The sequence below is a fragment of the Malania oleifera genome, chromosome 2, assembly GCF_029873635.1.
Source record: "Malania oleifera isolate guangnan ecotype guangnan chromosome 2, ASM2987363v1, whole genome shotgun sequence".
NCBI lineage: Eukaryota > Viridiplantae > Streptophyta > Magnoliopsida > Santalales > Ximeniaceae > Malania > Malania oleifera.
In genome coordinates, this window is record NC_080418.1 from 48999585 (window position 1) to 49017780 (window position 18196).

The window sequence follows — 18196 nt, forward strand, 5'->3', positions numbered from 1 at the left end:
TATGCATCCGAACCAGATTATTTAACCCATTACTTTTTCCCCCCATTTTCATCTCCCCTTTTGGCAATAGCAAAAAGGGCCAATTAAAGTGAACCAGGCAATGCGTAAATGATACGAATATACAAGAAAAGTTGGAAAAATTTATAAAAATTTTGACAAAGTGCCATTTGTATATTGGACTTTCCAAAATAAAACCCGTATAAACAGTAACTTGTTTGAGGTTATATATCCTAGCAGTCTATCTACAACTACTCAAACAGTCCAGTAATGTCCAATCAAGCAAATAAATTTTCAATACGATCATGAAATGGACAAGTTGTGCTTTACAAATGATAATTATTATTCATTTCATTCAATACGATTATGCAATAGATAAATATTTGACATGTGCACACAATCAATAATCAACTTTCACAAAGTCTAAAGCAAGAAGATAAGTCAAAAATATTATTAGTTGCTAAGACTTGGAAAATTCCCATTATTGAGCTCCCCCTAAATTTATGCAAGTTATGAAATATATGAGCCTAAGAAGCTTCTCTACTATGCATTAAGCCTAACTCACATCTGATTTGTATGAACCTATCCTCGGGTAGTGGTTTAGTCAATATATCTGCCCATTGTTAATTAGTGCATACAAACTCAAGAGCCACATCTCCTTTTTGCACGTGATTACGAAGAAAGTGGTGTCTAATTTCATTGTGCTTAGTTCGTGAATGTGAGATAGAATTTTTAGAGATATTGATTACACTAGTATTATCACATTTAATCAGTATGGTTTTATAGTGCAATCCAAAGTCCACAAGTTGTTGTTTCATATAAAGAGTTTGGGTACAACAACTTCCAGCCGTAGTATATTCAGCTTCGGCTGTGGATAAGGTAATTGAGTTTTGTTTCTTAGAGAACCAAGAAACAAGAGATTGTCCTAAGTACTGAGAAGTGCCGCTAGTGCTTTTTCTATCAACCTTACTACCGGCAAAGTCAGCATCAGTGTAACTAACAATCTCAAAGGTAGTATGTTTAGGATACCACAAACCTAATTCTATAGTCCCAACTAGATACCTAAGGATTCGTTGAATAGCTTTTAAGTGAGATTCCTTAGGAGTAGCCTGAAACCTAGCACACATACATACACTAAACATAATATCAGGCCTACTAGCAGTGAGATATAGGAGACTTCCAATCATGCCACAAATACAATTTTACGTCAATAGGGATTCCTTGCTCATCTTTATCAAGTTTAATGGAAGGGTTCATAGGTGTACCAAGAATTTTGCAATCTTCCATATTAAATATCTTTAGCAAATCCCGATATATTCAGATTGGTATATGAAAGTTCCATAATTGGCTTGCTTAATTTGTAGCCATAAGAAGAAACTAAGTTCACCCATCATGCTTATTTTAAATTCACTTTGCATGCATTTGGAAAAATCATTAGACAACTCATCATTAGTTGCTCTAAAAATGATATCATCCACATAAATTTGAACAATGAGCATATCATTATTTTTGGATTTGATGAAGAGTGTAGTGTCAATCTTGCCACGGGTAAACCCATTTTCTAGTAGAAAACCACTAAGCCTCTCATACCAAACTCTAGGAGCTTCTTTTAATCCATAAAAGGCTTTAAATAACCGGTAAACATGATCAGGATATTTATGATTTTCAAAATCGGGTGGTTGTTCTACGTATACCTCTTCATTAATGTAGCCATTTAGAAAAGTGCTTTTAACATCCATTTGAAACAATTTAAAATTTTTAAAAGTGGCAAAGGCAAGTAGCATACGAATGGCTTCTAACCTAGCAACAGGAGCATATGTTTCATCAAAGTCAATCCCTTCCTGTTGGTTATACCCTTGGGCAACTAGTTTAATTTTATTCCTAGTTACTACTCCATTCTCATCTTTCTTATTTCTATATACCCATTTAGTTCCAATGATGGTGTGCTCATTAGGCCTAAGAACTAGAGTCCACACTTTGCTTCTTTCAAATTGGTTAAGTTCTTCTTGCATGGACATTACCCAAGACTCATCTTCTATTGCTTTAATATTTTTAGGTTTTTTTTGGGATAAGAAGGCGGAATGATTCACTATATTTCTCAAGGAGGATCTTGTGGCTACTCCACGGGATGGTTCACCTATGATTTGATCTATAGGATGACTTCTAATGAATTTCCAATCTCTAGGCACCTCCTGATTTCCATTTTTATTATCTTCAGGTGATTTTTCATCTGCTTCTTGATTTTCACTTGCATTGTTTTCAATAGATATTTTCTCTAAGCATAATCTAATATCAATATCATATTCATCATCTTTATTAGAAAATGGATTAGACTCATCAAACACTACATGAATAGATTCAATGACAGTTTATTGAAAACCCTATATGCGTTGCTATTTAATGCATATCCTAGGAAAATACCTTCATCGGATTTTGAGTCGAATTTTCCTAGATGTTTATTATCTCTAAGCACAAAGCATTTACGACCAAACACATGAAAATAGGAAATATTAGGCTTATAGTTGTTCCACAATTCATAAGGGGTTTTATTAATTGATGGTCTAATCAACACTCTATTCATAACATAACATGCACTATTAATGGCTTTGGCCCAAAAGTATTTAGGTAAGTTATGCTCATTCAACATGGTTCTACCAATTTCTTGCAGTGACCTATTCTTTCTTTCTACTACACCATTTTGTTGAGGTTTCCTAGGTGTAGGGAATTTATGTGATATGCCCTCTAAGTCACAATATTTTTCTATGCTTTCATTTTTGAATTCCGTGCCTCTATCACTTCTTATGTGAGTGATTTTGTATCCTTTTTTCATTATGAATTCTCCTACAAATTTTGGTGAATTGTTCACATTATTCATTTTTATGTGCAATATACAACACCTATGTGAATCTAGAAAATTCATCCACAATTACAAAAGCATAAGATTTACCATCAAGACTTTGCATAGAATTATGTCCAAATAGATCTAGGTAAAGCATCTCCAAAGGTCTAGTAGTAGATATGAATTTCTTTTTCTTAAAACTAGATTTTGTTTGCTTACCCATTTGACATGCATCACATATTTTATCCTTTACAAAAGACATCTTAGGCAAGCCTTTAACTAGTTCTTTTCTAATAAGTTTAGATAGTAAATCCATGCTAGATGTCCTAAACGCCTATGCCATAACCAACTAGCTTCATTTATACCTAAAAAGCATGTTACTTGTTATGAAGCTAGATTATCAAGGGAGGTAGTATAAACATTTTCATGTCTATCAGTAGTAAAAAGCACTTTGTGATCTATTTTATGTTTTAGTCCATCAACTAGAAAATCATTGTCAATAGTAAGAGACAAATCCTTACCAACCTTACCTACCCCGATGATACGTCCTTTGGCATTGTCCCCAAATGTTACATAGCCTCCATCTTTGGGAGCAATTAAAGTGAATTTGCCCTTGTTGCCGGTCATGTTCCATGAGCACCCACTATCCAAGTACCATATGTCGTTAGAGGATGACGATCTTAGGCATACCTGCAAAATAGGCTAAGTGACTGATGCTGGTCCCCAAATTTTATTGGGTCCACGGGGGTTAGTAGCAGGATCTCCCTTAACTACCCATACCTTCCTAATTTTAGCATGCTTATTCCTAAGTGGACAATCAAATTGAATGTGACCAATCTGTTTACATTTAAAACATCTTAATCTACACTTAGGTTCTTTAGGAGGAATATGAAATTTTGATTCACATGTAAAGTGTCCTAAGTAAAGATTAGGTCGTCTAACATTTTAACACCATTAAAACCAAGACCCTTTTTACATAAGGAGTTTCTTTGGGCACCAAGTAATTTTTTCAAAATTTTCTTTGCCCTTAGTGAATTTAAAAATGATTTTGGAGCTATCCTCCAATTTCCTCTCAAGCTCAACAATAGTAGCATCCTTTTCTTTTAAAATAGAGGCATGAGAGGTTTTTGCCATATTAAATAGTTTTGACCAATTTTCACACTTCTTTTTCAGATCATTATTCTCTTTGGTCATTTTGTCTAACAATTTTGAAACACTAATATATACAAACTGCAATTCTCTAAATGTAGGCATGCTATCAGAATCACAATCATCAGATGAATAATAAGAAGATGATGAACTAGAAGACAAGACCTCATCTTCGTGTGCCATCAAGCACAGATTAGCGACCTCCGTGTCACTACGATCTAAATTCGAGTCGCTGCTGCTGTATTGGTCCCATGAAGTCCCAGCCTTCATGGCTTTCTTCTTTTTCTCAGCCTCCTTTTTCAGCAGTGGGCAGTTGAATTTGATGTGCCCCACCTTGTTGTAGTTATAGCACATAGGGGCATTTGATTTTACTTTTCTTTTTCTAGACTCTCCCTTCTCATTAGTAGAGTCTATTTATTTTTTGAATGACTTCCTGTTCTTCCTGAATAATCTGCTAAACTTTCTGGTTAGCATGGCCATTTCATTATCAGTGTCAGACTCACTACACACACTAGTTGTGTTAATAGATGCTTTTAGTGCAGTCACTTTCTTAGCCCTATTATGCTCATTGAGTCTTTCATTTATGGACAATTCATAAGTAATCAAGGAACCTATCAATTCATCTAAGGTCATGGCCTCAAGATCTCTACCCTCAGCAATGGCCGTAGCCTTGGCTTCCCAAACAGGAGGTAAGCGTCTAAGGATCTTCCTGATCATCTCATATGTGGGATAGGTCTTTCCTAATGTATGCAGTGAGTTTATCATGTGTGTGAATCTAGTGTACATGCTCTGAATGGACTCACCTACATTCATCCTAAAGGCCTCAAACTCACTGGTCAATATATCTATCCTACTGTAATTTACATCTCTAGTACCCTCATATGTGACCTCTAACTTATCCCATATTTCTTTTGCAGTAAAACATGCAGTAATCCAGTTAAATTCATTTACATCAAGACTACAGTATAAAATATTCATGGCAGTGGCATTAAGACTAACAACTTTCATATCATAATCATCATATTCATCCTCAGTCTTAGGAACCCAAGCTGCACCCTCAGTTTTCATGGGGACATAGTTTCCCTAAGAGACAATCCTCCACACCTTCCAATTAGTATTCTAAAGGTAGATGCGCATCCTCTGTTTCCAGAAGGTGTAATTAACACCACTAAAAATAGGAGGTCGTGTGGAAGATGGTTCCTCAGGGAAAGGGGTCATGGAGCTATGAGTCATATGTGATCTTTTTGCAAAATAACAACTAATCTATGCTACGTGGCTCTGAAACCAATTGTTAGCTTTATCGTGATCCCAAGATGGGGGGTGAATTGGTATTTTTAAAATTTACTCCCTAGGTATTCCTCCTAATAGCCGTATGTTCACAATCATATGGTCAATCTAGTGCAAGTAATATAAGTATATAAGAAATAACATGAAGTAATTTAATTAACAACACATGCACCAGAAGAATAATAAAGTAAGAGTGACACAGAAATGTTATCGAGGTTCGGCCAATTGCCTACGTCCCCGCCTTGGCTAACAAGCACAAGGATTACCACTATGACTTGCTTGCTTAACCGAGTGGAGCGGCACCTATACAAACTAGGTCAATTAACACAAGGCTAACCTCAACCTTTACAACAATCCTTACCAGGCTGGATTATGGTCCCCTTAGGCCACGCCTGGAAACACTCATATATTACAAGAAAATGGTACAATGAATAGTGCTTTCACGTAAAGCAAATTTGTACCCAAGTAGTTCGCTCAATCACAACCACATCAATGGTGTGAAAATAGTGTAAGCTCAATGATGTATGTTTTGCTCAATCAATGTCAACACAAAATAATCAGTATGATGCTCAAGAGTATTTTAACACAAGCAACAACTTGGAATTCTAAATAGGATATATTAATAGCACATCAATATTCCAAGCATACTAAGAAAATAATCAAACTTGCTTCAAATAGATTTTCCTTAATGAAAGATGCACAATACTAGTTTGAAGAAATACTTGTTAGTTTGAAAAAATCTTTGCACATGGAAAATCATGCTATCGGACACTTGCAATGAAATGCAAATATCCTAAGCTTCCTTGGTTTAATCCCACACTAGATTTATAATGAAGAAATTCGTGGGTTAAACCTAAGCTAAAACTCCTTGAGAGAAATATATAAAACAACCATACAAATGGGAGATTTTAGCACAATATAACAATCACAATAACACACGAAAGACTCACACTCTTAGATCTTATAAAAGGAGGCAAGTTTGAGAGTATTTGGGCAAAGAAAGGATTTTCAAAATAGAGAGAATTTCTTTGCTAAATAGTTTTCTAATCCATGGCTAATTTTACAAATGAAAGTATATTTATAGTCAGGTGAAAAATTATAACTGTTTGGGATATGATGGGTATTATTAAGAAAGTCACAAACAATCAAAACCCAATTAGCCCGTCTTAACCCTATTTTACCGTAGTTAATTTAATTTTAACCGGCTGGAGTTTGGGTGGTTGAACCGAGGTTCGATCGCCCGAGAAGACACAGAAGGAAAAAGTCTTCAACATGATTCGGTCGCCAGTGTCTTAGTTCATAGCCCGAATCAAAGTCAATAGCAAGGCTATGTGACTTCGAGTGCCCGGTACATGGTTTGGGTGCACGAACTCTTGTGTTCGGTCACCTGGGTTTGTTTTTGAACTAAAATGCTCGGTCGCCCGAGTTGGTAGGTTATCCCTTTCGAGGCTTTCGAGTGGCCGAGGACTATGTGTATATTTTCAGTTTGGTCACCCGAATACAGGTCAACATGTTGACCTCCAATATTTGGTCGCCCAAGGCAGTTTAAACTACGAGGGTTCGGGCGCCCGACTCCTCTTGGTTTTCTTAGATATATTCAATTTTAAGCACAGTTATTCCACACTCACATTTTTATGCAATGTGTGTGTGTGTGTGTGTGTGTGTGTGTGAGCCTAGGGTCTTACTATGGTCAGGTTGAGCTCACACTATATCTTGTGTGCATGACGTGCAGGTGATAAGCATACAAGCCATACCCTAGATTACTATTACAGACCTTATTACAAATATAACTAATATACTACAATGTAAAATTACAAAGCTTCACGGTCTTCTTGTTTCTTCAAGTGTCCTTCCTTGGAAGATTAGTTTGAGCCTGCACAAACACTTGACAAACATCAAATATCAAGATTTGTCATTATCAAAACTGGGTGCGACCTATAAGGTCAACAAGAAGAGAGCGAGCTATTTCAACAATATGGTGATGTTTTCTTTTGGTAGCACCATTTTGTTGAGGAGTATTTGTACAAGAAGATTGATGAACCACACTCATGCGAGGATTCAATTAGGAATCATTCCCTGGGTTATCCAATGAAGGGGCAACAACTGCTGTGTTAGACTGGTGCCTACTTGGTCACCACTGCTGAGGCATTGAGCCCCCAAATCGTTGAGATGGCTTTCCTCCATTTTGCCACGGCTATGAAGTTTAAGTCTTATTCAACAATTTTGGACACTTAGCTTTCTAGTGTCCCTTCTCTTTACAGAAGTTACACTCATTGTGTGGGCGATGTGAAAATCGATTCTGACTGAACGTAGGTGGTTTAGGAGGAATAGCCAAAACAGATGGAGATGTGGGATATGTTCCCTTTCAAGTTTGAAATTTGAGATGAGTCTCCTCTGCCAACAACTCACTAACCACCGAATCAATCGAAGGCAGTGGAACACGATTTAAAATCGATCGAAAAATGCCCTCGAAATCATCATGGAGAGCCATCAGGAATTGGACCAATCGTTGCTCTTCCTTATGACCAATATATAAAGCAAACTTCTGTAAATCCATAGATTCTGTGAGAGCCAATTGATCCCAAGGATTAATCATAGTCGAATAAAAATCCTAAACACTCTTATCCTTTTGTTCAAGTTCTTGAATATCCATCTCCAATTGATATTGAACAGTAAAGTTAGACTGAATATACAATCTTGCCAAATGGTCCTGTTGGCCTAACAAGGCTTACAATTCTTATTTTGATGATAAAAAATCATAATATGTTTAATATGACTCATTTCAAGTGAAAGTTTTTCAGGAAAAAGGCAAAGCTTAAAGATAGTGGCAAAGCTTGGAGACAGTTCAAAGCTCAAAAGGATGATAAAGCTTATGATGAAAGTACTATTCAAAAAGACAATGAAATAAAGATCATCAGAAGCTCAAAGATAATTGAAGAACAAAGAATCAATTGAAGATCAAAAGAATAGTTTTAAGAATGGTTGAATGTATGTACTGCGAGTAAAGTTCAAATATAAACTGAATTGAAGCTCTTATAAAACAAAAGGAAACTTAGAAAAGTGGTGTTATAAAAACCCTAAAGAATGTTTTAAAAAAAACAAAGTGAATGAGGGTTCAAAAGAGGAAAAGTTTTTGAAATCTGATAGGCCAAGGGACTGCCTCCATGCGGCAGGCCACTGCCCAAATTAAATAAGAAATTTTTAAAGAGGCAGTAGGGTGCCAGGCGACTGCCTGAGCACAGCCAGGTGCCTGGGTCGTCAAGCCAGGCAATTGCCTGGGTTTTGGTAGGCGACTACCAGTGTTCTGTATTTTGAAATTCATCTATGGCAGGCGATTGCTAGGTCGTGGCAGATGACTGCCACTCGAACGTTTTTTTTAAAATACTCAAACGGGAAGATTTTTTAAATGGATTTCTTGGGCACTACTATTTTGAAAAACTTGGGGATTAATCCACGTAAATTTGGGGAGCAAGGAATTACTTTTAAACATCTATAAATAGCCCCAAATTTCAAAGATTTTGACACTAAGAAATTTTCCAGCAATAAAAATTCCCTAAAAACACTCAAACTCTCTTGTGTTCATTCTACTTCAACCACTGAGTTACTACTGATACAAATTCCGAAGAAGAGTCTTCAAAGTCTAAATCTTTCAATACTTGAAAGATATTTGGTGATCTAAATTTAGTATTGAGCTTTAATCCTTTTATATTTTATTTATTTTGAAGTATACTTGTGCTAAAACTTGTACTAATTTACTCTACTGTGAGAGTGTCTTTATGCACAATCTTTTCTCTATCTTGTTTCTTGTTTATATACGATTCAAGGTTGTAGAATCGTTGGACCGAACGAGGGAATAATGTTTGGAGAGGCAAACTCTAACCTAAAGGAAGGAGTGGTTGTAATCGGTATTGTTCCACTCGTCGATGGAATTGAATTAGTGAATCCTTTGGTGGTTTGCCAAAGGCGAGGACGTAGGCTGGGTATAAGCTGAACCTCTTAAAACCTTGTGTCTCTCTTCTTCCTTACTCTTTATTTTTCAAAAAAACTTACAACGTGCTCGTATATTTTAAATTGTTAAATTCTGAGTGTATGTTTGTTAAATAGATCAGAAGATAATCCGTTTTGGCTTTATCAGCATTGATTGCGGAAACCGAAAGGGACTACGTTGGTTGATCATCCTAAACTCTTTATTCTGAAAGTTTGTTTAATTACTAAACACAAGGAAGAAGTGTGATTGTGGAATAACACATGGCTTATATAAATTCTGCATGCTTTATATTTTGATACAGGGCTATTGATATAAAGATCAAGATTTTTATTATTTTGTTGATTGGTTTTGGTTAACTTGATTTTATGATTGCTTGTTGAGATTATTGATATAAAACAAAGTATTAAAAAGGAAAGAATTTTAGAATCCCAATTCACCCCTCTCTTGGGAAGCTAACCTAATTTCAATTGGTATCAGAGCCTAGTTATAGCAAATTCGTAACAAGAAGCTATAAAAAGCTCTAAATGGAAAACATAGGAGTAGCTCCTTTTGGAGAGGGCCAATCCTCAACTCGCCCACCAATCTTTTGTGGACACAACTATACCTTTTGGAAAAAGAGAATGCAAATCTACCTCCAACACATGGATTGAAAAGCATGAGAAGTTGTTATGGATGGAGACCTTATTTCCACTAAAATAGTAGAAAATAGATTCCAAAAGAGAAAAAGGATACGATCGATTCAGATTAGAAAATGCTACAAATAAATTCAAATGCCATGAATGTTTTGTATTGTGCTTTAGACGCTAACGAATTTAATAGGGTTATGGTCTGCAAGACGACTAAAGAAATATGGGACAAATTAGAAGTTACATATGAAGGAACTATTGATGTTAGGGACAATAGGATAGACATGTTAGCAAGTGAATATGAAGCATTTAAGATGAATCTAGATGAAACCATATCAAGTATGTACACAAGATTCACCCATATGATTAATTCTTTAAGTGCCTTAGGAAAAACTTGTACCACCTACGAAATGATTAGGAAAATTTTGAGAGGCCTTCCCTCCCTATGGGAACCAAAGGCTACAACAATTACCAATGGAAGAAACCTTAAGACCAGCTCCTTAGATGAACTCATAGGTTCACTCCTTACCTATGAAATGACTTTAAAAGAAAAAAATCATGAACCAAAGCATAAGAAATCTATTGCACTAAAGGCATCTAGCCATAGCTCAAGTGAAGAGGAAAGTGAGACAAGTGATTTAGATCAAGATGAATTAGCATTCATCACTAAGAGACTAGGTAAGTTTTATAGAAGGAATAAAAGATTTCTTAGAATGTTCAATAAACGGAAAACTAAAAAAGGAGAATCAAGTAGAAAAGAAAATAAAAGTAAAAATGAACCTCCAATATGCTATCACTGCGAGAAACCAGGGCATATCAAACCGGACTGTCCATTGCTCAAGAAAGATAAGAAGAAAAAGAAGGAAGCTATGAAGGCTACTTGGGATGACTCAATCTCCAGCGAAATGGAAAATGAATCAAGTGGACAAGAGATGGCAAACATATGCTTCATGGCGAATGACGAAGAGGTAAATTCCTACTACTCTTCAACAGAATCTTGCAATGAATCTTGTGATGAGTCATGTCATAGTATGCCCTTATACAAGAAATTACAAGCTGAATTGTTTTCCCTACATAAAAGATTTATAAAAATTTTCAAAAGAAATATAACCTTGAAGGATCAAAATAAAGAACTATTGAAGCAAGTTGAATCATTCAAAACCATTGAAAAAGAAAAAGACTCTTGTATTGAGAAGTTAAAGGGGGAAGTACATAAAGTAACTCAAGAATTAGGCAAAACTCATAGAGAAAACTTGAATAAAAAGGATTTAGAAGTGAATGAACTTAAGAAATTAGTAGAGGATAAAGAAAAAATTATATATAACTTTACAAAAGGTAAAGATAATTTTGAAAAGATAATTGGACAGCAAAGGCTATATGGGAATAAAGAAGGAATATGTTATAATGGTAAAACAAATAAAATGAATAAGAAATTATACATGAGATACTTTGTCAAGGAAGCCAAGCACTAAGCTAGCACTTCCTCAGACAACAAACATGAACACACTACTTGCTATATGTGCAAGACTAAAGGTCACGTAATGTTTGATTGCCCACTAAAAAGAAAGTATGTTAAAGTACAAGGAGAATGGAAATTTAATAATGGAACTAACAACAAAACAAAGAAAGTTAGAAGAATTTGGGCTCCAAATACTAACACAATGAATCTGCCATTGTAGGTATGTTTTAGGACAACATCATCAACGCATAAGTGGTACTTGGATACCAGGTGTTCAAGACACATGACCGGCAATAAGACCAAGTTTACATCTCTAAGGCAAAAGGATGGAGGATATGTCACCTTTGGCGATAATGCCAAAGGTAAGATTATTGGCATTGGGAAAATATGTAAAGAACCTTCTATTACCATTGATAATGTGTTATTAGTAGAAGGATTAAAACACGACCTTTTAAGCGTTAGCCAAATGAGTAACAAATGGTTTGAAATAACCTTTAAGAAATAAAAATGTATTATCCAAAATCCTAAAGAAAATAAAACCTTATTTATAGCTCATAGGATAAATAATGTTTATTATATAAACCTTGAGAATCTAATGAATCAAAATGTAATTTGTTTGGTAGCAATGAATGAAATAAGTTGGCTATGACATAGGAAATTAGGACATGCTAGCATGGACCTATTATCCAAATTATCAAAGAACAATCTTGTAAAAGGATTACTAAATACCAAATTCATAAAAGAAAAGATGCGTGATGCATGCCAAAAGGGAAAGCAAGTTAAAACAAGCTTTAACAAAAAAAAGTATTTATCTACTAAAAGACCTCTAGAACTATTTCACCTAGACTTATTTGGTTGGTCCAACTAGAACCTTAAGCCTAGGAGGAAAACGAATATGCTTTGGTAATAGTGGATTATTATTCAAGATTCACTTGGGTATTATTCCTTGCAAACAAAGATGAAGCCTGTGACATGCTAATCACCTTATGTAAGAAATTACAAAATGAAAAGTTCTATAATGTAACAAGTTTTAGAAGTGATCAAGGTAGGGAGTATAGAAACAAAGAGATTGAAAATTTCTGTAATGAATATGGAATAAACCATAATTTTTTCGCACCTAAGACTGCACAACAAAATGGAATCGTTGAAAGAAAAAATAGAACCCTACAAGAAATGGCAAGAACCATGCTAAATGAAAATGATTTACCTAAATACTTTTGGGCTGAAGCTGTTAATACAGCATGTTATATTGAAAATAGGGTGTCTATAAGATCAAGTATAGACAAAACGCCATATGAACTATGGAAAGAAAGAAAAACTAATATCTCCTACTCTCATGTATTTGGATGCAAATGTTTTATCCTTAACACTAAAGATAATTTAGGAAAGTTTGATGCAAAATCTGATGAAGGTATCTTTTTAGGCTACTCTGCAAATAGCAAAGCCTATAGGGTTTATAATAGAAGAACTCTTACTATCATTGAATCAATACACATAACATTTGATGAATCATACCATTATGACAATAAAATTAAGATTGATGAAAAAGAAGATATTTCACAAAAAGAAGAAGATCTTGAACTAAAAAAAGAAAATAATAATGAAACTTCAAATGAAAACATTGTAGAAAATCTAGAACTACCTAAAGAATGGAAATATGCTAAAAGTCACCCAAAAGAACAAATTCTTGGTGAAACTTCAAAAGGAGTAACCACTCGAGCCTCATTGAAAAATATTTGCAATCATTATGCCTTTTTATCTCAAGATGAACCCAAGAATATTGAAGAAGCCTTAAAAGATGATTCTTGGATTATAGCTATGCAAGACGAACTAAATCAATTTGAAAGAAGTCAAGTGTGGGAACTTATACCAAAACCCAAAGACAAATCAATCATAGGAACTAAATGAGTTTTTAGAAATAAAAAGGATGAAAATGGGATAGTTATAAGAAATAAAACTAGGCTAGTAGCACAAGGTTATAATCAAGAAGAAGGTATTGATTATGATGAAACCTTTGCTTCCATAGCAAGAATGGAAGCAATTAGGATGCTCTTAGCTTATGCAGCCTATAAGGATTTTAAATTATATCAAATGGACGTAAAGAGGGCATTCTTAAATGGATATATAAATGAAGAAGTATATGTCAAACAACCTCCAGGTTTTGAAAATTCAAAAAATCCAAATCATGTATTTAAGTTAACAAAAGCTTTATATGGATTGAAACAAGCTCCTAGAGCTTGGTATGAAAGACTAAGTAAGTTCCTAATTCAAAACAATTTTTCAAGAGGAAAGATAGATAGCACTTTATTTATAAATACCAAAAATAAAGACATGCTATAGTACAAATTTATGTTGATGATATTATTTTTGGAGCAACTCATGAGGATTTGTGTAATGAATTTGCTAAGTCTATGTAAAAAGAATTTGAGATGAGCATGATGGGAGAGTTAAATTACTTCCTAGGGTTACAAATCAAACAAGCAAAAAAATGGAACTTTTATAAATCAAACTAAGTATATTAAAGACATGTTAAAGAAGTTTGATATGGAAGAAAGTAAACCTATAGAAACTCTCATGAGCACCTCAACTAGTCTTCACAAGGATGGAAAAGGGAAATAAGTAAATACCAAGCATGACCGAGTAATGATAGGAAGCTTACTTTAGTTAACAGCAAGTAGACCAGATATCATGTTTAAAGTATGTATGTGTGCTAGGTTCCAATCGGCTCCTAAAGAGTCACACCAAATAGAAGTTAAAAGAATCCTTAGATATCTACTAGGCACACTTGAACTAGGCTTATGGTATCCAAAGGGAACTGAATTTGAGATGATTAGCTATTCATATGCAGACTTTGCTTGATGCAAGATAGATAGAAAAAGCACTAGTGGAACTTGTCATTTTCCAAGATACTCTTTAGTCTCCAAGTCTTCAAAGAAAAAAAACTCTGTGGAATTTTCCACAACAGAAGCAGAATACATAGCAGCAGGGAGTTGCTATGCCCAAACACTGTATATGAAACAACAACTAAAAGATTTCAAAATTCAATATCAAACTATTCCAATAGAATGTGACAACACAAGTGCCATAAATATTTCAAAAAATTCGGTATCTCACTCAAGAATAAAACATGTTGACATAAAAACGACCAATTAGCAGACATATTCATAAAACCACTCTCGGAAGAGCGGTTCATATTCATTACAAGAGAATTAGGAATGATGCATATACAAGAAGCAACCTAAACAAGTTCTCTGCTTGGCAGGCGACTACCACCTAGGTGCCAGGTGACTGCCATGCTACTGACTTTAGGTTTTCTTGTTTGAAAGGCGCCTACCTTCTCCTAGCAGGCAACTGCCTCGCAGCGGGTAGGGTTTAAAACCCTGTTATATGTCTTTTTAACTTCCCTCAGACACTTGCCACTTCTCCTCTCTCTCCGAAAATCCCCATTCCTACTCTTTTTCAAACAAATTCCTCTTCCAAATCAACTTGAAACCGTGAATAAAACCTAACCTGCACATCATTTCACATAAAAACCTAGGGTTTATCAGCTTCCCTCTTCAAAAAAGACATGCCACGGATCAAATCGATTGGTAACAAGGGTTCCTCCTCCTCCACAAGGATCAACAATGATGAAGTAGAGAAGAGATTTGTAACTCCTCACGCTAAAACTCTCTATAGGAATCAAATTGCTTCAGCTGAACCAATCCTAGGTAAAATACTTGATGTTACATTCTTCAATTTTAATTTTCCTGAAATCATGGAAATTTTTAAGGAAATTGGGTGGGAATGGTTTATTACGTATCAAGTAAAAGGGTACTATCCAAACGTGGTTCGGATTTTCTATGCTAACATGGAGAAAATTGAAAATTGAATAAAAACAAATCTTCTAGGCCAAAATATTCATCTTACTCCCATATCTTTGGCAAAAAAATCTTCGAGTCAAGCTAGGAGATTTTGAGGTTCAAATTTTTGAGAAACAATGGATAATGACCCAAGGATTTACTCTAGAGGATTTTTTACCCCTAGTCATAACTAATACACCTATCTCCTTTGGGCATCCACCTCTTTACAAACAGCTCAATCTCCAAGCTTTAATCCTGCACAAACTTATTACATGTAATATCCTACCATGTTCCGGTTCTCATGAACATATTTCCTTCTTAGATTGTTTTATTATTGGGTGTATTCTCAAAGGAAAAAAGTTGGATCTTCCAAGTTTACTTCTTAAATGGATCAATATGAATGTTGATGCCCTTCGTGTCATTCTACCATATGCTAGGATGTTAAATATGATATTTTCCCATTTCAATGTTCTCACGCCATCATTCAACTTCACTAGCAAAACCCATTACGAAATCTTTTCTGATACTATTCTTAAGCGTATGGGATATAAGCAAACTCCTCAAGGATGGCTTCACAAGGGACATCGTCACATCTCATCTGCACCACCTCCTCAGCCTTCTATGTCAGCTCCTTCAGTACAACTTGACCTAGAAACTCCCTCTTGGTTTATTCCATTTTACAATCACTATATGACCTTCAGCGATGGAATGCAATTTGAACTTGGTACACTTCGGGAGAAAGTTTCCACTGTGGAAACTCATTGTTTAAGCCTTGTTCAGCGTGTTGACAAGATTGAGAAATATTTGGCTAGCTCTTCCAAAGGAAAATCTCATATGGATATCAGCTTTGTTCCATCTAGTGATGATGAATCTACTGAAAAATATGATGAATGAAAAGAAGAGGAAGATGAAAGTGGGTCTATGGAAGCCTCCGATTGATTTGCTTCCCCTTTGTGATATTTAAAACTTTTGCCTATGTATTAGTATTTCTGAGTACTTCATCGGATAACATTTTCTTTATGTTTGTAAGATCTACAAGTCCTATGTATTACAGGTCTTCACTCTGTTTTTTTTTTTTTTGTATTGCTCTCTAAAGGGGGAGATTGTTTGAGAGAAAGCAGTGTAAAAAGAAATATGCTATGAGCTTGTAAGAATGTGAATGCATAATGTGAATGCATAATGGGCTTGTAAGAATGTGAATGCATATGTCATGGAATGCTTGTTAGCATTATTTCTTATTGACATGTGAATGCATATGTAATAGAAAGCTTGTTGTATGAAAGCATTTCTTATTGACATGATTTGTATAAATATATTTGGTATATGCAACATAGGGGAGCCATGAGGTATATGCAATATATTTGGTATATGCTTGTGTTTTTTTTTTTTTTTTTGCTCTAGATTTGTCATCATCAAAAAGGGGGAGATTGTTGGCCTAACAAGGCTTACAATTCTTATTTTGATGATAACAAATCATCATATGTTTAATATGGTTTGTTTCAAGTGAAATTTTTTCAGGAAGAAGGCAAAAATTAAAGATAGTGGCAAAGCTTAGAGAGAGTTCAAAGCTCAAAAGGATGATAAAGCTTATGATGAAAGTACCATTCAAAAAGACCAAGAAAGAAAGATCATCAGAAGCTTAAAGACAATTGAAGAACGAAGAATAATCAATTAAAGATCAAAAGAATATAGTTTTAAGAATGGTTGAATGTAAATACTTTAAGTAAACTTCAAATATAAACAGAATTGAAGCTCTTATAAAACAAAAGGAAACTTAGAAAAGTGGTGTTAGAAAAACCCTAAAGAATGTTCTTAAAAAATCAAAGTGAATGAGGGTTCAAAAGAGGAAAAGTTTTTGAAATCTGATAGGCCAGGCGACTGCCTAAATTAAATAAGGAATTTTCAAAGAGGCAACAGGGTGCCAGGTGATTGTCTGAGCATAGCCAGACGCCTGGGTGGTCAAGCCAAGTGATTGCTTGGGTTCTGGCAGGCGACTGCTAGTGTTCTGTGTTTTGAAATTCATCCATGGTAGGCGATTGCTAGGTCGTGGTAGGCGACTGCCACTCGAATATTTTTTTAAAATACTCCAACGAGAAGATTTTTTAAATGGATTTCTTGGGCACTACTATTTTGAAAAACTTGGGGATTACTCCAAGTAAATTTTGGGGGCAAGGAATTACTTTTAAGCATCTATAAATAGCCCCAAACTTCAAAGATTTTGACACCAAGAAATTTTCTAGTAATCAAAATTCCCTAAAAGCTCTCAAAATCTCTTGTGTTCATTCTACTTCAACCACTGAGTTACTACTGATACAAATTTCGAAGAAGAGTCTTCAAAGAGTGAATCTTTCAATACTTGAAAGATATTTGGTGATCTAAATTCAGTATTGAGCTTCAATCCTTTAATATTTTATTTACTTTGAAGTATACTTGTGCTGAAACTTGTACTAATTTACTCTGCTGTGAGAGTGCCTTTTGTACACAATCTTTTCTTTATCTTGTTTCTTGTTTATAGACGATTCAAGGTTGTAAAATTGTTGGACCGAACTAGGGAATATCGTTCGGAGAGGCGAGCTCTAGCCTAAAGGAAGGAGTGGTTGTAATCGGTATTGTTCCACCCATCAACGAAACTGAATTAGTGAATCCTTTGGTGGTTTGCCAAAGGCGAGGAGGTAGGCTGGGTATAAGACGAACCTTGTAAAACCTTGTGTCTCTCTTCTTTCTTACTCTTTATTTTTTAGCAAAACTTACAACCTGCGTGTATGCTTTAATTTTTTAAATTTTGAGTGTATGGTTCTTAAATAGACCGGAAGATAATCCATTTTGGCTTGATCAACATTGATTGTGAAAACTGAAAAGGACTATGTTGGTTGATCATCCTAAACTGATTATTCTGAAAGTTTGTTTAATTACTAAACACAAGGAAGAAGTGTGATTGTGGAATAACATAGGGCTTATATAAATTCTGCATGCTTTATATTTTGATATAAGGCTATTGATATAAAGATC